This window comes from Chionomys nivalis, chromosome X, assembly GCF_950005125.1.
Source record: "Chionomys nivalis chromosome X, mChiNiv1.1, whole genome shotgun sequence".
NCBI classification, from domain to species: domain Eukaryota; kingdom Metazoa; phylum Chordata; class Mammalia; order Rodentia; family Cricetidae; genus Chionomys; species Chionomys nivalis.
The window spans coordinates 90,740,748-90,764,996 of NC_080112.1; the positions used below are offsets into that span (position 1 = coordinate 90,740,748).

Consider the following 24,249-nt stretch of genomic DNA (forward strand, 5'->3'; position numbering starts at 1 on the left):
TCATTCTTTCTGAGCCTTGATTTTGCATCCTCATATTTATTTATTCTTTCTTCCTGGCAGCCCTGCCTATCCCTCCCTCTGCCTAGCTATTGGCCATTCGGCCCTTTATTAGACCAATCAGGTGCCTTAGGCAGGCAAGGTGAAACAAATACAACACATCTTTTCATAATTAAACAAATGCAGCATAAATGAAAGCAACACAACTTTACACAATTAAAGTAATACTCTGCAGCATAAACAAATGTAACATATCTTTGCCTAGTTAAAATAATACTCTACAATAGAGACTTATAGAAACGAACCCACCCCTACAATTGTATGATGGCTAAACTATCTTATTAAAACCCTTTATTCTCTGTTTCTGTGGTGGTTCTACTGAGAAAACTTTAGTTGAGACCTGGGTAAGCATCATTACTATCCCTGTCTTAAAGGTAAGATAACGGGGCTGGAGAGATGGCTCAGAGGTTAAGAGCATTGCCTGCTCTTCCAAAGGTCCTGAGTTCAATTCCCAGCAACCACATGGTGGCTCATAACCATCTGTAATGGGGTCTGGTGCCCTCTTCTGGCCTGCAGGCATACATACAGACAGAATATTGTATACATAATAAATAAATAAATATTTAAAAAAAAAAGGTGAGATAACAAAGACATATAAAGATCAGGTCAAGATAGACTGTGACTGCACAGAGCAGACCAAGAGGTGAATGACCAGCCTTCCAGCTGGATAGCCCAGTCTCTAGGCTCTAAGCCCCAGGGCAAAAATCTCAGACCCCTCCCCCAACCACCTCAGCTACATTAGATAGTGGGAAAGTCTCCTGCAGGCAGGGTGCTCCAACACCCCATCTAACCCTGTAATCTACAAGTCCCACTCCACCTCCATACCCAACCACCCCACACAACCTCAGTGGCTCCATGTACAGAGTGGACCAAGAGATGAGTGACCAGCCTCCTAGCTGGACAACCCAGGCTCTAGGCTATAGGCTCCAAGGCAAAATCCCGGGGCCCCTCACCCATCTACCTCAGCTGCAAGGGCAAACCTCCTACAAGCAGGATGCAATAGCACCCATCCATTCGACCCTGTAATCTCCAAGTCCCAGTCCACCCCCCAAACCACCCATCCCCTGAGACCTGGATGGCTCCCAGAGACACAGACAGCAACTGCATAAAGCAGACCAAGACCACTGAGACACAGTGACTGCACCATTTGGTTCAAGAAAGGATTCCTGAGACACAGACACTATTGGACCCAGAGCCAATGATACTGCCTGCACCAACTGGAAGAAGAGGTGGGTAGATGCAATGCAAGATTATATTCAACAACCTAAAGCGCAATATGGTACCACCAAAATCTAGTAGTCCTACAACTGGAAGACTTGAACATCCCATCCCAGAAGAAAGAGGAGAAAACAACCTTGAAAATAATTTTATGAAGAAGATAGAGACCCTTAAAGAGGAAATGAAAATTTTTCCTTAAAGAAATGGAGGAAAAGACAAAAAAAATGGAAGAAATCAATAAATCTCTTAAAGAAAGCCAATAAAAAGCTGCCATACAAGTGAAAGAAACAGTTCAAGACTTGAAAATTGAAATAGAGTCAGTAAAGAAAACACAATCCAAGGGAATTCTGGAAATGGAAAGGCTGGGTAAATGAACAGGAACTACAGAGGCAAGCATAAGCAACAGAATATAAGAGAAGGAAGAGAGAATCTCAGGCACTGAAGATATGATAAAGGAAACAGATTCATTAGTCAAAGAAAACATTAAAGCCAACAAAGTCATAACTCAAAGTATCCAGGAAATCAGAGGCACCATGAAAAGACTAAACCTAAGAATAATAGGGTTAGAAGAAGGAGAACACCAACTCAAAGGCACAAAAAATACATTCAGTAAAATTATAGAAGAAAACTTTCTCAAGCTAATGAATAAAATGCCTATGAAGATACAGGAAGTTTACAGGATACCAAATCGACTGGACCCTCACCACATAATATTTCAAAACACAAAATATGCATAATAAAGAATATCAAAAGCTTCAAAGGAAAAGGGCCAAGTAACATATAAACAGACACCCAACAGAATAACACCCGATTTCTCAATGGAGACTCTGAAAGCTAGAAAGTTCTGGACAGACATTTTGCAGACACTAAAAGACTATGAATGCCAACCCAGACTACTAAACTAAGCAAAGCTTTCAATTACTATAGATGGAGAAAACAAGATATTCCATGACAAAACAAGAATTAAACAATACCTATCCATAAATTTAGGCCTAAAGAAAGCACTAGAAGGAAAATTCAAACCCAAAGAAGTTAGCCTATGAAAACACACAGGCTAACAGAATGGATACAAAAACAGGATCCATACTTTTGCTGCATACAAGAAACCACCTCAACTTCAAAGACAGACATTTCCTCAGAGTAAAGGGTTGGGAAAAAACTTTCTAATCAAATTGACCTAAGAAGTAACTTGGTGTAGCTATCCTAAAATCTAACAAAATAGACTTCAAACTAAAAGCAATCAAATAGATGAAGACGGACATTTCATATTCATCACAGGAAAAATTGATGAAGATGAAATCTCAATCCTGAACATTTATGACCCAAATACAAGGGCACCCAAATTGGTAAAAGAAACATTACTAATACTTAAATCACACATCAAACCACACACACTAACAGTGGGAAAATTCAACACCCCACTCTCACCAATGAACAGGTCTACCAGAAAGAAAATTAACAGAGAAACAAGGGAACTAACAGATATTATAACTCAAATGGACTTAACAGACATCTGTAGAACATTTCACCCAAACACAAAAGAGTATATTTTCTTTTCAACACCTTATAGAACTTAATCTAAAATTGACCACATACCCGGTCACAAAGTAAATCTAAACAAACACCAAAAAAAAAAAAAAAAAAAAAAAAAAGGAATAATCCCCTGTATCTTATTGGATCACCATGACTTAAAGTTAGAATTCAACAACAATGCAAATTCCACAAAGCTTACAAACTCATGGAAATTAAATAATGCTCAACTGAATCATCCCGGGTTAGGGAAGAAATAAAGAAATTAAAGACTTCCTAGAGTTCAATGAAAATGAAGGTACAGCATGCCCAATCTTATGGGGCACTATTAAAGCAGTACTAAAAGGAAAGTTCGAAACACTAAATGCTTATATAAAGAAGTTGGAGAAATCTCATACTGGCGAATTAACAGAAGACCTGAAAGCTCTAGAACAAAAAGAAGCAAACTGACCCAGGAGATATAGATGACAGGAAATAATCTAATTGAGGGCTGAAATCAATAAAATAGAAACAAAGAGAACAATACAAAGAATCAAGGAATCATAGAGTTGATTCTTCAAAAAAATCAACAAGATAGTCAACTTATTCAAACTAACCAAAAGGCAGAGAAAGAATATCCAAATTAAGCAAATTAGAAACAAAAAGGGGGACATAAAAACAGACACTCAGAAAATCCAGAGAATCAACAGATCATTTTTCAAAAACCTGTACTCCACAATATTGGAAAATTAAAAAAAAATGGACAACTTTCTTGATAGGTTTATATACCAAAATTAATTAAAGACCAGATAAACAATTTAAATAGACCCATAACCCCTAAGGAAATAGAATCAGACATTAAAAGTCTCCCAATCCAAAAAAGAAAAAAAAAAGAGCCAAGGCTTTTTTTTTAGTTCTACCAGAATTTCAAAAAGCTCATTCCAATACTCCTCAAGTTGTTGCAAACAATAGAAACAGAAAAAACATTGCCAAATTCCTTTTTGAGCTACATTTACCCTGATACCCAAACCACACAAAGGTGCAACAAAGAAAGAGAACTACAGACCAATCTTGCTCATGAACATTGATTTAAAAATATTCAATAAAATACTGGGAAACCAAATTCAAGAACACATCAAAAAAATTATCATCCGACATGACCAATTACTCTTTATTCCAGAAATGCAGGGTTTGTCTAACATATGGAAATCTGTCAATGTAATCCACCATAAAGACAAACTGCAAGAAAAACCCACATGATCATATCATTAGATTCTGAAAAAGCCTTTGACAAAATCCAACACCCTTTCATGATAAAGGTCTTAGAGAGATCAGGGATACAAGGAACATATCTAAACATTACAAAAGCAGTTTATAGCAATCCTGAAGACAACATCAAATTAAATGGAAAGAAATTCAAAATGATTTCACTAAAACCAGGAACAAGACAAGGCTCTCTGCTCACTCTATATCTATTCAATATATACGTAAAGTTCTAGGTAGGGCAATAAGACAACAAAAGCACATCAAGGGTATATGAATTGGAAACAGAGAAGTCAAATTATCCCTATTCGCAGATGATATGATAGTATACATAAGTGACCCCCCAAAAAAATCTACCTAGAAACTCCTAGAGCTGATAAACACCTTCACTAATTTAACAGGATACAAGATTGACTCAAAGAAAATCAGTAGTCCTCTGATGTATAAATGATAAAATGGCTAAGAAAGAAATCAGAGAAATATCACCCTCTACAACGTCCACAGAAATAAAATATCTTTGGTTAACACTAACCAATAAGTGAAAGACCTATATGACAAGAACTTTAAGTCTCTAAAGAAAGTAATTGAAGAATATATTAGAAAATATAAAGATCTACCATGTTCTTGAATATGTAGGATCAACATAATGAAAATGGTAGTCTTACCAAAAGCAATCTACAGATTCAATGCAATGCCAATCAAAATTTTGACACAATTCTTCACAGACCTTGAATGAATAATACTCAAGTTCATATGGAAAAAACAAAAAACAAGAACAGGTAAAATCAATTCAGTACAATAAAGGAAGTCCTGGAAGCATCACCATCCCTGATTTCAAACTCTACTATAAAGCTGTAGTAATAAAAACAGCTTGGTACTGACATAAAAACAGACATATGGACCAATGGAATTGAAGACCTGACATTAATCTGCACACACATGAACTCCTGATTTTTGACAGAGAAGCCAAGATAGTATAATGGGAAAAGGAAATCATCATTAGCAAATGGTACTGGCATAACTGGATTTCAACGTGTAAATGATTGGAAATAGATTCATATCTATCGCCATGTACAAAACTGAAGTACAAATGGATCAAGGATCTCAACATAAATCCAGTTGCACTGAACCTGATAGAAGAGATATTGGGAAGTAACCTTGAACATATTAGCACTGGAGTTTACTTCCTAAATATAATGTCAGTAGCACGGACACTGAGAGCAACAATCAATAAATAGGACCTCTTGAAACTGAAAAGTTTCTATAAGGCAAAGGACATGGTAAATTAAAAAAAATGACAGCCTATAGAATGGGAAAAGATCTTCAATAACTCCACATCTGACAAAGGAGATGATCTCCAAAATATATAAAGAACTCAAGAAACTAGACATCAAAATACAAAATAATCAAATTTAAAAATGGGGTACAGAATTCACAGCAGAATAATCTCAAATGACTGAAAGACATTTAAGAAATTGGTCAACATCCTTAACCTTCAGGGAAACGCAAATCAAAACAACTCTATGATACCATTTTACATCTGTCAGAGTGGCAAGGATCAAAAATACTATGGACAGCTTCTGTTGGATAGAATGTGAAGTCAGAAGAATACACCTCCTCTACTGGTAGGAGTGGAAACTTATACAGTCACTTTGAAAATCAGTATGGAGGTTTCTTAGAAAATTGGGACCTCAGGACCCAGCAATAGCACAGCTGAGCATATACCCAAAGGATGCTCAGTCAAGGACACGTGCTCAACAATGTTCATAGCAGCATTATTTGTAATTGTCAGAATCTGGATACAACTTAAATGCCCCTCAACTGAAGAATGGATAAAGAAACTTGGTACACTTACACAATTCAGTATTATTTTTTTATTGTTTATTTATTTATTAAAGATTTCTGCCTTCTCCCCGCCACCACCTCCCATTTCCCTCCCCCTCCCCTATCAAACAATTCAGTATTATTAAGGTGTAAAAAAAATGACATCACTAGTAAAAAAATATCCTGAGTGAGGTAACCCAGATTCAGAAAGACAAACACAGTATGTACTCACTCATAAGAGGATATTAGACGTAAATCAAAAGATAACCAGACTATAATCTATAGCTCCAGAGAAGTTAGGTAACAGGAAAAACCCTAAGAGGACACATGGATCATCTTGGGAAGGGGAATTAGATGAGATCTCCTGTGTAAACTGTGGGCAAGGGGGCACAGTAAAGGGGAAGGGATGGGAGATGAGAACATGAGGGAACAGGATGGTGGAGGGTAGAGATGGATGGAGTGGAAGAGCAATGAAAGAGAAATCTTGATAGAGAGCATCACTATGGGGTTAAGGAGAAACCCGGTGCTAGGGCAATTCCCAAAAAAATCCACAAGGATGACCCCATCTATTCCTCCTAGCAACAATGGAGAGGGTGCGCAAACTGGCCTTCCACTGTAATCAGAGTGGCAAATACCACAACTATCATCATAGAGCTTTCATCCAGTAACTGATGGAAGCAGATGCAGTAATCTACAACCAAACACCAGGCCAAGCTCCAGAAACCCAGTCGAAGAGAGGAAAGAGGGAATATATGTTTAAGGAAGGTCAAGATCGTGATGGAGAAGATCTACAGACAGCTGAACCAAGCTTGTGGAAATTCATGAACTCTAGACCAGCAGCTGTGGAGCCTCCATGGGACTGAACTAGGCCCTCCATATGTGTGAGACAGTGGTGAATCTTGGACTATCTGAGGGTGCCTTTGGCAGTAGGACCAGGACTAAACCCTGATGCATGATCTAGCTTGTTGGTGCCCATTTTCTATGGTGGGTTGTCATGCTTAGCCTTAACGCACGGGCTACTAGCTTGGTATTGCCCCAACTTAATGTGCCAGACTTTGTTGACTCTCAGGAGTGGAGAGGGATGGGCTGGGTGGTGGGGTGAGGGGGGCACAAGGAGGAATTTGGGGGAGTAACTGTGGTTAGAATGTAAAATGAAATTTAAAAAAATAAAAAGATTAGGTCAATTGTGAAAAGTCAAATAATCTGCACAGGAAACAAAGTTTTGAACCTAAGCAGTTTAGCATGAGTGTGTGTATGATTATCTACCTACCTGTCAAACCTCAGTTTATAACTGTGTATAGGGAATTAAATGTGTACTGCAAGAAATACAATCCTTTGATAGCACAACAGTATCACACAGGAGCCAGAATGTGATTCTGCATTTATCTGCATGCTTATTTACCATAGCATATCTAAAAGATAATGTATCTCTAACAAATTAGCTGATGAAGACGGTAGAGCCTCACTTGTCTGAATTCAATGATGGGGGAGCAAAAGTGGAATATGGTGGATGCTTATTTTACAACAGAGAAACTAACCTGTAATAGCATAGCCATGTAGAAGTTGATATCAGTACTAAGAATCAAGGAAGAGATGGTATAAAGTGCACCAGAATGTGGCTCAAGAAATTTGCCCCACAATCTTTATTCTACTACAGATTTTCTATATAACTCTCCATGCAGTTTCTTTTATCTGATCCTCATTTCATCTTTATACTATGAAATAATTGGACTGAATGATTTCTAAAAGTCCTCTCAGTTAGAGCATTGTATAGCAAGCAGTCTATTAAAATTAAGAGCAGTTCAACTTCTAGCTCAGTCAAGAAAGAATCTGGAAATCTCAGGTGACTGAATATTTGCTGACTGAATAGGGACACAAAGGTTAAGCTGACATTCAGATGGTTTTGCTGAAGTTCAGAATGTACCAGGACATAGAGGGGACAGGTTAATTGTTCATAAGAGAAGCAAGGCATGGAGGGACAGTTACATGTTCATAATGGAACCAAGGCACAGTGGGCAAGTTTACATTTTCGTAAGAGAACCAAAGCATGGAGGGACAGTTTTCACGTTCATAAGCAGCTAGCTCTTGCAGTCGTTATAAATTATAAGCCATTTCTCATGCTCAGATCTCATGTGAATTCTTGAGTTACAATAAAAAGGCAAACACATTCAATTTGGAGAAATGATCTCTTCATCCAAAAAGTCTCGAGGGTAAGTTTTATCAAATAGAAGAATGTGAAAGCAGAGCATGATTCAAGGAAACCACATGACCTTCTGCCCAGAAAAAATGATGAATTCTTTCTGCCTTGGTCAGGAAGAAAAATATGAACTCAAATTGATTCACTCTATTTTCTTGAGGGAAAAAGTGAGACCGAAGGAACTAGAGATCTCATTTTAAGACGTATGGATTCAGATTTTCTTATTTTCTTGATATATTGAATTTGAATAGAAAAAAAATATTTCTTTTGTTCAGTGATTGGTTTTTGTAGTCTGTTCTGGATAAATTTTTAATTATATTGAATTAGAATTTGAAAACAAGAAGTTAAGGTATCATACAGTTATCTCAAATAACTATGGTAACAGCTTCTGATTCAGTCTAATATCCTGACAGTTTTATATCTAACTGAAAAATTGAGCATAAATGTTTTCTTCTTAGTTTTAAAGAGAATGAGACAATTCTGAAAAGACTGTTGGTAGCACCAGAAAGAGCTATTTCCTAAAAGTGTATGGGTGGAATGATATCACATTACTTTGGCATAAAGTCAATAAGGAAGGTAGTTATTTAATGTAAGAGAAATGAATATAATTTCATTGGGCTAGTTTTTCCCCAACAGGAAAAAAGAGCTTAATTAATTGCTAATAAATTATATTAGTTCAAAAAATGAAAAGAACGAACTGAGCTTTGTGTTTGGAATAAAAGCCACATCATGAGAAACCATTTTTCATTTCTTTCTTATTTGTTTCTTTCCTTGTGACATATGTGCTCATTCAATTAATGGGTTCATTCAAATTGTATAAAGAATGGGTTTTGTGTCAGGTACCATGAAAAGAAAGCAAGAAAGTATCGTCATATTCTTTTTAAGTTTTATTTTAAATGAAAATAGATTTTCTTTCATACAATATATTCTGATTATGGTTTCTCCTCCTTCAGTTCTTTGTTCTTGTGGCTCTTTGCCTTTCAGAATTTCATGTAGATGATGAGAATCAGAACTTCAGTCCAAATTTTCATATTTTCCAGTTTGCCTTGAAAGTCCTCTGCATATTTTGGTTTTATTCCAATCCATCTCCTAGATTCATATTATATTGTATTAGAAAAAGATAAGGGAGGTGTGTCACACAAAATATCATAAGGATAAGACATATTTGGCTTATAGAAGGGAGTTTCAAGTGCCAAGACATAAGAGTGAACAGAACATGCACCTACCTTGCTGTAGCACTTGTCTTTACCATTGCAGTTTTGTGATTACTGCTTTTCTATTACAAAAGAATTTTCAGTCTCTAAACTCTCATTCACTAGCTCTAAAATAGCAACTTTATCCAATCAGCATCCCTATAAGTTCTCTTATTCTGGATTGTTTTATTTCAGAGCACCTCAATATATTACATATTTGTCTATCATCTTTGTAAGCCAGATGTTGATGATAATTGCTTTTGTCTGTCTTGTTCAGGCACAAGTCTGAACTATATTAGTACCTATAATAGTGCTTTGCACATAGGTAACTCCTCAAAAATGTTTAATAAATGAATAAACAGCATCTGTTTTTTCATTTTACTGTATATGAACCTGTGGGCCTCCATGTGGTTAAGATCTACAGTTCTGACCTAATCCTCCCTTTCCTCTGTCTTGTTTGCTAGTACCTAACACAAGATTCTGATTAGTGAACTGCACCTACATATTAACCCAGTAGGAAAAATAGCCACATCTGAAGACTTTTGCAAATAGTGGGAACCACCCTCAAAACAACATGTATTTTTTCCTTCCTGAATTTATCTTCTTATGTTACTATATTTTAATGAGTAAAAAGCTTTTGATTTTGACAGCTCCTTTTGATGCTCTAGCAGGAGAATACAGGTATGTATCATATAATACCCCTAACTAAAGAAGACCCTCTGCTATCTGTGAAGACTTTCCACTTGAACCCAGCATGCAGCTTCAGGAGGTGTCCACACAGAATGAGTGAGGAAGGAAACACCCCTCTACCCAATCAGATCAGTTGACCTGACACTAGCAATCAACAGCTAACAGATATCACAGCCAGGTCATTCAAACCTGATGCTTTTGTTCTTATCACAGGAATCCAAAATGTCCCTGGTCATCACCCACCACAAGATTTATACCCTTCATCCAGGCTATGTAGCCTTACTAGAATTATTCTCTGTCCTAGGAAATAGTAGCATTTTATTAGGCCAAAATACTGACCCTCAGAAATAAAAACTTCTAGTCTACTTACTCTACATAAATTAGAGGACACTAGAAATGGGGGACTTTGTTACTCCTTTAGAAGACATTCTGACCCACTATGCCACCTCTAGAGTGGATAAAGTATATGTGAAAAGATTTACGGAAATATTTCAGTGCTAGGACTTTGTTTCCAAGACTATTCAATCTAAGCCATTACCTTCTCCTTGACAACTGCCATAATCACATCCTCTATGCAAAGAACATACCAAGAGCACTTCTTTTCCCATTGACAATTCAAGAGACTCTTCATACTCTCTTTGCTCACTCTGTGTTACAGTTAAATTATCTAAAAGGGTGCACAGTCAAATGAGAGAAACTCAGGGAGAACTGAATTGCTTTCTACTTGAGATGTGTATCCAGCAGAAGTTATATGATTCTAAGGAAGAAGTGTAGGAGTTGGGGCTTGAGTGGAGTGAGTTGCATGTTGAATGAATTCTCAGAGATGAGATAATGAGAGAGGAGCTCTCTATGATCTTTGACAAATAAACAGGAGGTTTGAGGGTAAAAGACTAAGAGAACAAGTGTATGTGTGTGTGTGTGGTTGTGTGTGTGTGTGTTCATCTGTATATGTTTATACTATGTGTATATATGGTTTTATACATATACACATATATGTATGTGCCTGTACATGTGTGTTTATGTGTGCAGATGCCAGAAATCAACATCATTCATCTTCCTCATTTCCTCTTTATTTTTTATACAGGGTCTTTCACTGAACTAGTAGCTCAATAGTTCACCTAGACTGATTATCCATTGAGGTTTATAGACTTGTTTATCTTCACACATCCCCTTCCCCCAACATGAGGATCACAGGGCTTCATTGCCAACCCAAGCATTTTTATGGATGCTAAGGATTTAAACTCAGTTCCCCAAACTTAGCCAACAAGCACATTGCCAAGTGAGTCATCTCTCCGGGACCCATACAGGCATTTATTTAATAAATAAAATTAAATATTTTGGAATAACTTTAGATTCACAAAAAAGTTACAAAGACTGCTTGTAAGTATCCCTTTGCTTCTCACTCACTTTTCCCTAGTGTTGACAATCACTAAAGATAAATTTTTCACAAATAAGAAATTAACACTGATGCAGTCCTATTACCTAAACTATAAAACTTCACTAGTTTTTACACCAATTTCATTTTCTCTGTTTCTAGATCTAATTCAGGATTACACATTACATGTAAAAGATATCTTTTCGGGGGGGGCTGGAGAGATGGCTCAGTGGTTAAGAGCATTGCCTGTTCTACCAAAGGTCCTGAGTTCAATTCCCAGCAACCATATGGTGGCTCACAACCATCTGTAATGGGGTCTGGTGCCCTCTTCCTGCCTGTAGGCATACACACAGACAGAATATTGTATACATAATAAATAAATATTTTTTAAAAAGATATCTTTTTGGTGTAACATGATAGCTAATCAGAAGCCAAGAAAAGGTCCAGGCTCATTAGAGGGGATTAGCTTGTACTAATCAGGTCTTTTTTCCTGATTCTAAATACTAGTTACTCTATACTGCATTATGCCTGCAAGAAGAGTTAACTAAATGGTATGCAAATGACAATATGCAAGAAAGACATCATTCACATACTGGAAAGGCATGAGAAAAAGCAAGCTAAAATATAGGTTTCAAATAGAAATCAAGAGTATTAAAAAAAAAGGAATTTGATGGCCACTTTGCCAGAGGTTCCAATGTTCTAAGCTTTCAAGAATTTAATGAAGGATAAAATAATTGAATACAACTAACTAATAAAGGGAATGGCAGAGGTATGCTTATGTATGAAAAAGGCACTATGAACACAGAGAATCAATTCCCTGCCTTCTGTTCTATAAAGAATGACAACCCTATAATATGAAATGGGCATGTAAGAATCACTAAATTTATGTCCATCAAAGTCATGGAGTACTACGGACCAGGGGTTAGGAAATTGCAGCCCTGAGGGTAAAATCTTGTCTTCTGCTTACTTGTATAAATTTTCATGGAAGGAAGCACTTAGCTTCTCCCATTCCTCCATACATTATCTATGGCTGCTTTTTAATGGCAAAGACGGGGTTGAATAGTTGAAGCTGAGACTGCTAATGACTTGCAATGCCTAAAAGATTAACTTTCCAGCTCTTTACAGATTTAATTAACAGCTAGAGAAATAGAAGTCTAGATGAGTCCTACCAGTGGAGGCTATGTAACCATTAGCTGATATATGCAGACTCTGAGAGACGCCTGGTATACAACTACTCACATACTCAGTAGTGTGGGGAGCTTCCTAGAATCTCTAGAAATGTCATATTGTTGAATTTTCTTGCTACACCAGACCCTCTGTCCGAAACCTCTCATTAAGAATAAAGCAATAATCCATTGAAAGGATAACTGGATATTGAAAGAAATGAATTGTTCCTTAATAATTCTCTGAGAGTTCTTTGCAGTAACAAGATAATATGAGAACAAAAATGAAGGAAACACAACGTATTTAGATAACTGTTCTCCTCAGGCTACCACTAAAAGACAGTTTGTATCACCTAAGTAATTATTGGATACTTAGTACATGCAATGTCCCCTTGATTACAAATAGGAGATATAAACTAAAGTTAAAGTGAGAAATAACAGATACATACTCAACTACCTGGAATTAGAGTACAATGTGGGAAGTACCCAAAACATCTAAGTAGCCTCAATCTTTGCTCTCTTAAGATGGTTCTTCATTTATTCTCCCTACAACATCCTTCCAAATTTTGTCACTGTGCTACTATGTAATCTCCATTCCAAGGCAAGCACACTCTCCACAGTACTTAAAGCCACTTCCCACAATAACTCTTTGACTAACTGAATTATAGCTTTCAAAGAACCCTGTTTTCCTTCCATCTCTCTTAAGAGCAGGCTGCTCCATTCTCTTATACTTCAAAAATCTTACTACCACCGTAACTTATTATTTCCATTTTAGTGATAAGAAAACTAAGATTTACGAAGGTCAATCAACTCAGTTGCATAGCTGACAGGTAGCAGGACTAGGATGAGGACACATGGAAATAATTGGAGCCTTTATGAACATTCAAGCCAGGCTTTTGGAACTTTCATGATCCCCCACTTGATATATTGCTACTGAAACAACTGATGACTAGTACTGAATAAAATATTTTTAGGATCAGGTACTTAGAGTACCTGACACAATGGAATGTTATGTCCATAGAGGAAAGAGAGATTTCTTAGGCTCATTTGATGGTCTGTAACCTATTCACTCTTCTTTCATAAGGGAAAGACATGGTGGGAAGAAATTTAATTATAACCTTTTGAACAGTTCTTATTTAATAGGACAAGCATAAGAAGCCAGTTACAAGCTGGAATAAAGATAAATCAAAAGAAATGTAACTCAGAGAGCTAACTGGGGTGTATTTAGGAGGATTCTGTTAACCAAGATGTTTTAAATCATTTGTTCCAGGATTTCTGATGTGCTGTAAATGAGTTTACATTTGCTAATATGTGGATGATATATTATTCCCGCAGACTCAAGGCTCTAGTGCTCATCTTTTTATACCCAGAGTCCACAGAAATATTATCTACTAATATAACAGTTTCCATACACGGAGTTGAGAAGCATTGACACTGAAGACAATTGGACTGATATCCCAGGTAGCAAAGACCCCATCGCTTGTGTACCATGTACAACTCCTTTGTGCCTAATCTGTTTCTACGTTAGAAGCACAGTGTTTCTCAAAGCATTTTGGAAGTAGAATATTAGTTACTTTATTGTTGCTTTCACAACATAACTCACACAAAGCAACATAAGGAACATAGAATTACTTTTGGTTCCTAGTTGAAAACAAGTCAGGTACTGTGGTACACACCTGTATTCCCAGTACTTGTGAGGTAGAGACTGGAGAGGCAGGAGTTCAAGGGCATTCCCAGCTATATAGTAAATTCAAGGCCACATAGTATGTTCAAATAGAGTTGGATCCTGTTTATAAAGATAATAATCATATTAATGGGATACACTCTATCATGGTGTGAAGACATAGTCAAAAAATGAGGGATCTAGTCACATTGGGTCCAAAGGCAAGAAACACAGAGAGATGAATATCATTGTTTAGTTACCTTCCTCCTTTCCCCTTTTTTATTCAGTCTGGAACCTCAGCCTGTGATATGATGCTATCCACATTAAAATGACTTTTTCCTACTATTGAAAGCTCCTTGTACATACCTTTACAAACATGCCCAGAGATGGCTATCTTAGGTGATTCTAACAGAAAAATTCACAGTGAAGGTTAAACATCAAAGCAGGGCATGAAAAAAAAATGTGAAACAGAATAGGCAGCCCCCTAAAAATGAGGTACTCTGATGGCATACAGGGTAAACTTGTACCTATTCTCTTAAAACAATTCTGTCTTGGCAGACAGTTTGCTTAGCATGCAAGCAAGATGAGTAAGCACCTGCACGGAGATCTGATCTCGGCACCAGGAGAGACAGCAGTGCGGTGAGTTTGTGACTGGACAGGGAACTCTGAAGTTCCTCATCCCCCTCCCTATACTCCCCGGGCTCCCTGCAGGGGCTCTACCCCCCCATACTGCCTCTCTCTTCTTGTCCCACCCAGCTTGCATCCAGAACCCGTCTTCCTTCTGTCCCCTTTCCTCTTTGGGCACATAACACCATCCAGCTCAGTCTGTCTGGCGCTGGGGGCAAATCCTCAGGGCAAGCAGGCAGGCGAGACCTCCTTTGCTTCACTGGCCCGCCTGCACCAACCAAGGTAGGCGCTTTGTTTAAGAACTACCCAACCTGCACGGAGATCTGATCTCGGCATGAGGAGAGACAGCAGTGCGGTGAGTTTGTGACCAGCGGAGGCGGAAGCAGCCCTGGACAGGGAACTCTGAAGTTCCTCATCCCCCTCCCTATACTCCCTGGGCTCCCTGGAGGGGCTCTACCCCCCCATACTGCCTCTCTCTTCTTGTCCCACCCAGCTTGCATCCAGAACCCTTCTTCCTTCTGTCCCCTTTCCTCTTTGGGCACATAACACCATCCAGCTCAGTCTGTCTGGCGCTGGGGGCAAGTCCTCAGGGCAAGTAGGCAGGCGAGACCTCCTTTGTCTCACTGGCCTGCCTGCAACAAGCAAGGAGAGACATCACTAGAACACCAGGAGAGCTAGCACTGCAGAGAGCCATCACTGGGAAGGTACATCAGTAGGCAAGGAGACCTGATCCGGTAAAAGAAGATCCAGAGGGGAGCATTCGGAGAAAGAGATGGGCAGGCGCCAATGCAAGAATTCACCTAACAATCTGAAAAACTATATGAAACCACCAGAACCCAGCGACCTCACAACAGGTGGACATGAACACCTTAATCATGAAGAAGTAGATAAAATTGACTTTATGAAAGTGATTGACGCCCTTAAACAACATGTAAAAAATGCCCTTATAGAAATGGATGAGAAGTATAACAGAAAGTTTGAAGAATTGAGTAAATCAGTGAATGATACCCTAGGAAACCAAGGAAAAACAATCAAACAGATAATGGAAACAGTTCAAGACTTAAAAACTGAAATGGAGGCAAAGAAGAAAACACAAACAGAAGGCCAGCTGGACAGGGAAAATCTAGGTAAACAAATAGAGACTACAGAAGCAAGCATAACCAACAGAATACAAGAGATAGAAGAAAGAATCTCAGATTCTGAAGATACCATAGAGAAAATAAACACGCTGATCAAAGAAAACAGCAAGGCCAACAAATTCTCATCACAAAACATTCAGGAAATATGGGACACAATAAAAAGACCAAACCTAAGAATAATAGGAATAGAAGAAGGAGAAGAAGCACAGCTCAACGGTCCAGAAAATATACTTAATAAAATTTTAGAAGAAAACCTTCCCAACCTAAAGAAAGATATACCTATGAAGGTTCAAGAAGCATACAGAACACCGAATAGGCTGGATCAAAAAAAAAACATCCTCTCGCCATATAATAATCAAAACACAAAGCATACAGAATAAAGAAAGAATACTAAGAGCAGCAAAGGAAAAAGGCCAAGTTACTTATAAAGGTAAACCTATCAGACTTACACCTGACTTCTCTATGGAAACCATGAAAGCCAGAAGGTCCTGGATAGATGTACTGCAGAAACTAAGAGACCATGGATGCAAGCCCAGACTACTATACCCAGCCAAGCTTTCGTTCACTATAAATGGAGAAAACAAAATTTTCCAGGATAAAAACAAATTTAAACAATATGTAGCCACAAATCCAGCCTTACAGAAAGTAATAGAAGGAAAATCACTAACCAAGGAGTCCAACAATGACCACAATATCTCAGACAACTAGAGACCCTTCACCAGCGCAACACAAAGAAGGAGAACACACAAAATTTACAACTTAAAAAATGACCGGAGTTAACAACCACTGGTCATTAATATCACTTAATGTCAATGGACTCAACTCTCCTATAAAAAGGCACAGACTAAGAGATTGGATACGAAAACAGGATCCAACATTCTGCTGTTTACAAGAAACACACCTCAACCACAAAGACAGGCACCTACTCAGAGTAAAGGGTTGGGATAAGGCTTATCAAGTAATGGACCTAAGAAACAAGCAGGGGTGGCCATACTAATTTCTAACAAAGTTGACTTCAAACTTAAATCAATCAGAAGAGATGAAGAGGGACATTTTCTACTCATAACAGGAACAATTCATCAGGATGAAGTCTCAATCCTGAATATCTATGCCCCTAATATAAAAGCACCCACGTACGTAAAAGAAACATTGTTAAAACTCAAGGCAGCCATCAAACCGCACACATTAATAGTAGGAGACTTTAATACTCCTCTCTCACCAATGGACAGGTCAATTAGACAGAAACCTAACAGAGAAATAAGAGAATTAATGGAGGTAATGAATCAAATGGACTTAACAGACATCTATAGAATATTCCACCCAAATAGGAAAGAATATACCTTCTTCTCTGCAGCTCATGGAACCTTCTCAAAAATCGACCACATACTCGGTAACAAAGCAAACATCCACAGTTACAAAAAAATATTAATAACCACCTGTATCTTATCAGATCACCATGGATTAAAGCTAGAATTCAGCAACAATGCTACCCCCAGAAAGCCTACAAACTCATGGAAACTGAATAGTCAACTACTGAACCATACCTGGATTAAGGAAGAAATAAAGAAAGAAATTAAACTCTTCCTTGAAGACAATGAAAATAAAGAAACAACATACTCAAACCTATGGGACACTATGAAAGCAGTTCTGAGAGGAAAGTTCATAGCACTAACTGCCCACTTAAAGAAAACAGAGAAAGCACACATTGGAGACTTAACAGCCCACCTGAAAGCTCTAGAAAAAAAAGAAGCAGACTCACCTAGAAGGGGTAGAAGACTGGAAATAATCAAACAAAGGGCTGAAATCAACAAAATAGAAACACAGAAAACAATTGAAAGAATCAATGAATCAAAAAGCTGGTTCCTGGAGAAAATCAACAAGATTGATAAACCCCTATCCAAACTAATCAAACGGCAGAGAGAGAATTTGCAAATTAATAAGATCAGAAATGAAAAGGGAGACATAACCACAGACACAGAGGAAATTCAGAGAATCATTAGATCTTACTACAAAAGCCTGTATGCCACAAAACTGGAAAATGTAAAAGAAATGGACGCTTTTTTAGATAAATACCATTTACCAAAGTTAAACCAGTACCAGGTGAACAACCTAAATAGACCTGTTAGTCGTGAAGAATTAGAAGCTGTTATCAAAAACCTCCCTTCCAAAAAAAGTCCAGGACCAGATGGTTTCAATGCGGAATTCTACCAGAACTTCCAAGAAGACCTAATACCTATTCTCCTTAATGTATTTCACAATATAGAAACAGAAGAGTCATTGCCAAATTCCTTTTATGAAGCTACAGTAACTCTGATACCAAAACCACACAAAGACCCAACCAAGAAAGAGAATTACAGGCCAATCTCACTCATGAACATCGACGCAAAAATCCTCAACAAAATTCTGGCAAACCGAATCCAAGAACACATTAGAAAAATTATCCATTATGATCAAGTAGGCTTCATACCAGAGATGCAGGGTTGGTTTAACATACGCAAATCTATCAATGTAATCCATCATATAAATAAACTGAAAGAAAAAAACCATATGATCGTTTCATTAGATGCTGAAAAAGCATTTGACAAAATTCAACATCCCTTTATGATAAAAGTCTTGGAGAGATTAGGGATACAAGGGTCATACCTAAATATAATTAAAGCTATATACAGCAAGCAGACAGCTAATATCAAATTAAATGGAGAGAAACTTAAAGCCATCCCACTAAAATCAGGAACACGCCAAGGCTGTCCACTCTCTCCATACCTCTTCAATATAGTTCTCGAAGTTTTAGCAATAGCAATAAGACAACATAAGGGGATAAAGGGGATTCAAATTGGAAAGGAAGAAGTTAAACTTGCATTATTTGCAGATGATATGATAGTGTACATGAGCGACCCCAAAAACTCCACCAAAGAACTCCTACAGCTGATAAACGCCTTTAGTAATGTGGCAGGATACAAGATCAACTCCAAAAAATCAGTCGCCCTCTTATACACAAAGGATATGGAAGCAGAGAGAGAAATAAGAGAATCATCACCTTTCACGATAGCCACAAACAGCATAAAATATCTTGGGGTAAATCTAACCAAGGAAGTGAAAGATCTATTTGACAAAAACTTTAAGGCATTGAAGAAAGAAATTGAAGAGGATACCAGAAAATGGAAGGATCTCCCTTGCTCTTGGATTGGGAGAATCAACATAGTAAAAATGGCAATTCTACCAAGGGCAATTTATAGATTCAATGCAATCCCCATTAAAATCCCATCAAAATTCTTCACAGATCTTGAAAGGACAATAATCAACTTTATATGGAGAAACAAAAAACCCAGGATAGCCAAAACAATCTTATACAATAAAGGAACTTCTGGAGGCATTACCATCCCTGACTTCAAACTCTATTACAGAGCTACAGTAATGAAAACAGCGTGGTACTGGCATAAAAACAGAGAAGTCGACCAATGGAATCGTATAGACGACCCGGATTTTAACCCACAAACCTATGAACAACTGATTTTCGATAAAGGAGCTAAAAGTATACAATGGAAGAAAGAAAGCATCTTCAACAAATGGTGCTGGCACAATTGGATGTCAACCTGTAGAAGAATGAAAATAGACCCATATCTATCACCATGCACAAAACTCAAGTCCAAATGGATCAAAGACCTCAATATCAATCTGAACACACTGAACCTGATAGAAGAGAAAATGGGAAGTACCCTACAACATATGGGCACTGGAGATCGCTTCCTATGTATAACCCCAGCAGCACAGACATTAAGGGCAACATTGAATAAATGGGACCTCCTGAAACTGAGAAGCTTCTGTAAAGCAAAGGACACTGTCATTAAGACAAAAAGGCAGCCTACTGACTGGGAGAAGATCTTCACCAACCCCGCAACAGACAAAGGTCTGATCTCCAAAATATATAAAGAACTCAAGAAACTAGACTTTAAAAGGATAATTAACCCAATTAAAAAATGGGGCACTGAACTGAACAGAGAATTCTCAACAGAAGAAGTTAAAATGGCCAAAAGATACTTAAGGTCATGCTCAACCTCCTTAGCAATCAGAGAAATGCAAATCAAAACAACTTTGAGATATCATCTTACACCTGTCAGAATGGCTAAAATCAAAAACACCAAGGATAGCCTTTGCTGGAGAGGTTGTGGAGAAAGGGGTACCCTCATCCATTGCTGGTGGGACTGCAAACTTGTGCAACCACTTTGGAAATCAGTGTGGCGGTTTCTCAGAAAAATTGGGATCAACCTACCCCTGGACACAGCAATACCACTCTTGGGAATATACCCAAGAGATGCCCTATCATATGACAAAAGCATTTGTCCAACTATGTTCATAGCAGCATTATTTGTAATAGCCAGAACCTGGAAGCAACCTAGATGCCCTTCAATGGAAGAATGGATGAAGAAAGTGTGGAATATATACACATTAGAGTACTACTCTGCGGTAAAAAACAATGACTTCTCGAATTTTGCATGCAAATGGATGGAAATAGAAAATACGATCCTTAGTGAGGTAACCCAGACCCAAAAAGAAGAACATGGGATGTACTCACTCATAATTGGTTTCTAGCCATGGATAGGGGCCACTGAGTCTATAATTTGTGATCCTAAAGAAGCTAAACAAGAGGGTAAACCCAAGGAAAAACATATAGATATCCTCCCAGCTATGGGAAATAGACATGACTGATGGGCAAAAAATTGGAATCTTGGGGGTGGGGTGGGATGGGGATGAGGGGTGATGGGGAGAGAAAAGTGTGAAGGAGAGGATGAGGGGAACTGGGGTAATCGGGGTGATTGGGGATAAAGGAAGGTTGGATAGGGGAGCAGGGAAACTCATACCTTAGGTAAGGGAGCCACCTAAGGGTTGGCAAGAGACTTGAACTTGGAATGGCTACCAGATGCCCAGGGCAATGTCCCCAGTTAGTTCATTGGGGCACCTGAGGATAGGGAACCTGAAATGAACCTATCCTATAATCATACTGACGAATATCTTGCATATCGCCATAGAACCTTCATCTAGCGATGGATGGAGATAGAGACAGAGACCCACACTGGAGCACCGGACTGAGCTCCCAAGGTTATAATGAGGAGCAGAAGGAGAGAGAACATGAACAAGGAAGTCAGGACCATGAGGGGTGCACTCAACCACTGAGACAGTGGGGCCGATCTATTGGGAGCTCACCAAGGTCAGCTGGACTGCTACTGAAAAGACATGGGATAAAACCGGACTCTCGGAATGTGGCGGACAATGAGAGCTGACGAGAGGCCAAGGAGAATGGCACAGGAACTTTCAACTCGCGATAGATCGAGAGAGAGACAGAGACCCAAATTGGAGCAACGGTCTGAGCTCTTGAGGTCCAAATGAGGAGCAGAAGGAGGGAGAACATGAGCAAGGAAATCAGGACCACGAGGCGTGCACCCACCCACTGTGACAGTGGAACTGATCTATTGGGAGCTCTTCAAGGCCAGCTGGACTGGGACTGAATAAGCATGGGTTGAAACTGGACTCTCTGAACATGGCGGACAATGAAGGCTGATGAGAAGCCAAGGACAATGGCACTAGGTTTCGATCCTAATACATGAACTGGCTTTGTGGGAGCTTAGCCTGTTTTGATGCTCACCTTCCTGGGCCTGGATGGAAGTGGGAGGACCTTGGTCTTCCTGTAGGGCAGGGAATTTGGACTGCTCTTCAGTATCGAGAGGGAGGGGGAATGGACTGGGGGGAGGAGAAGAGGAGTGGGGATGGGGGAGGGGAGTGGGGGGAGGGGGCAATGTGTGGGAGGATGGGAGGGAAATGGGAAATGGGGAGCAGTTGGAAATTTTAATTAAAAAAGAATAAAAAAAAAATAAAAAAAAATAAAAAAAATAAAAAAAGATGAGTAAGCAGAAATTAGCATATCGACAAATAGGTGAACATTTCCACTGTCACTATGTCCATCACATCATCCCTGACGAGGTACAGACCGATATATTGTGATTCTTCAAATGAAGTAATGAGAACATATACAGTCTTCGAAGGCTATACACTAAATTGTAGATAGTGTTTTTCCCTTGTGCTTCTGTGTCTGTTTACTTTAATATTGAGTATGCATTTGTCCTATACCAAAAATAGAAATGAAGGTACTCCCATTTTTGGAAAATAGGTACATGATGCAACTGCTTATTAGTTCTGTGGGAGCAGGAGTGACTTCACAGGTAGAAAATACCACCACAAAAATAAAGCACAAATGTTCTCTTAAATACTTCAAAGTAACATTGAAATTCATTTTCTGCTCTCAAACAACTAGAAGAGAAAGTGGAGAGTGTAACTCATAACACAGACATAGGTAAGAACTTTAAAAAATTATTCAGTTTCTTAGGAATTAAGGATGACACCTGGTAAATGAGGCTTCATGTAATTAAAAAGTTCCATAACATTAAGAAAAACTGTCAACAAAGTGAAGAGTTGCCAAACATGATAATAGAAAGAAAACATTTGCTAGCTGTACATCTGATAGAGGATTAACATCAAGAATTACAAAAAAGACCCCAAACTAAATATCAAGAAAGCAAACAACCCAAACAAAAATGAGCTCTGGAATTGAACAGAGATCTCCCTAAAGAAGAAATACAGGTGGGTGCAAAATCTTTTTTTAAAGGAATTTGAGTAAAAGCACACTACATGGGTATACAATGCTTTCCCCAGAAGACATGGACTATTATGATATTCTTAGTGCCATGTGTAGTCACTTAAGAGTTACGTATTGGTCAATCACCAGAGCTCTTCCACACACTACAGCATCTTGCCATTGTTCTTGGATGCCCACAAGAATCTGATGATGTTTTCAGCCTCTATTGCTGAAAACATTGCACATTTTGATTGCCGTGCATAAATCAAACTGAAACTGGGATACAAGATTTTCCCTACCAGATAACCTTAACATTACCAAAAGGTTTTGTACATGCTGCTGAGAGACAAAAGTAGTCAACAATCTTCCTTACTTTTGAATACTGAGAGCTATAGTAATGATCTTAAAGGCAAAATGTGCCTTTTAGTACAATAAATGCATGATGGTTGTAAGGTTAACCAAATACTTCTGATTGGATTTGAGGCCTGCTTCATAGGAGATAATTCATGTCTGTTATTATGAGTCTGGTCAAAATTCCATGGCTGGGGATGTCATAACCCCTAGTAGATAGCCTATGACTACTGTCTTGTTTAATGGACATATTGTTAAACTACCTCCTAAATATTTATGTATATGTCCACAGAGTAGTCCTGCTTTCAGCCTTGGTCAGAAAAACATTTCTTTGCAGCAGTTAGCAGTTAATGCAGAAAGTCACAACTGGTCTGGGTGCTGAGAAGAAATGCTAAAAGTGCGTGTCTTACCCAAAGAAAACGACAACTATGTAACTCATTCCAAGGCTCATGGAACAGTATAGAAGAGGTGATAGAAAACACTAAGAACAAAATGATGGAATGGAGTAACATAATCGTTGCATCATTATCACACAGCAGCTCTGGTTACCTGCACAAAGCATTTCAACATTCCTTTATGGACTGATGAGGGCCACACTAGAATCCACCCTTCCTTGAGGAGTTATTGCCAGCTATTGGTTGCTAAGTGGGTCGTTTTTTTTTTGTTTGTTTGTTTGTTTTGTTTTTTTCCCAATGGATTATCCATTGGTAAGTTTTCCACGGTGTAATAAATACCTCCAATCCAGACTTAACAAGCATGGGGTTAAAATAAATTTCTGGATGGTGGTGGTGCGTACACAAGCAGAGGCAAGTAGATCTCTGTGAGTTGGAAGCCAACCAGGTCTCTGTGAGTACCAGAACAGCAGAGCAGTGTCACACACACACACACACACACACACACACACACCTGTCTCAAAAAAAACCAACAGTAATAATAATAAATATTGTTAAAGTACAGGGAAGAGTTCAGAAAGAGAGAAAAAGATAGTTCAGCAATCATGAAAGGGTAATTGGATGACTGTGATCACAAAACATATATGTTGTGAAATGTTCAAATATATCGAATGTCTTTTAAGAAATAATATTATTCAATAAAAAATAACTCTAGCTAAGAATCTAACAAAATGGTACCTAAACGGCTTTTCCCCTGTAATCAGATTAATGACTACCTTAATTGTCATCATAGAACTGTCATCCAGTAACTAATGGAAGCAGATTAGAGATCCACAGCTAAGCAGTGGGCCAAACTCCTAGAGCCCAGTCACAGAGAGGGAAGAGCAATATTATAAGCAAAGGGGCCAAGACCATGATGGAGATACCCACAGACACAGTTGACCTGAGCTAGTGGGAACT

General features: G+C 38.4%; 1 protein-coding gene across 1 annotated transcript in view; it reads right to left on the minus strand.

The window, feature by feature from the left end:
• The window catches only part of Rtl4 (retrotransposon Gag like 4), a 294,576-nt gene extending 280,389 nt beyond the window's left edge, over positions 1-14,187 (minus strand). Inside the window, exon 1 of the mRNA XM_057759953.1 lies at positions 14,166-14,187. The gene's annotated coding sequence lies outside the window, so the exon portion shown is untranslated. The remainder of the gene's footprint in view (positions 1-14,165) is intronic.
• Positions 14,188-24,249: the final 10,062 nt, after the last annotated feature.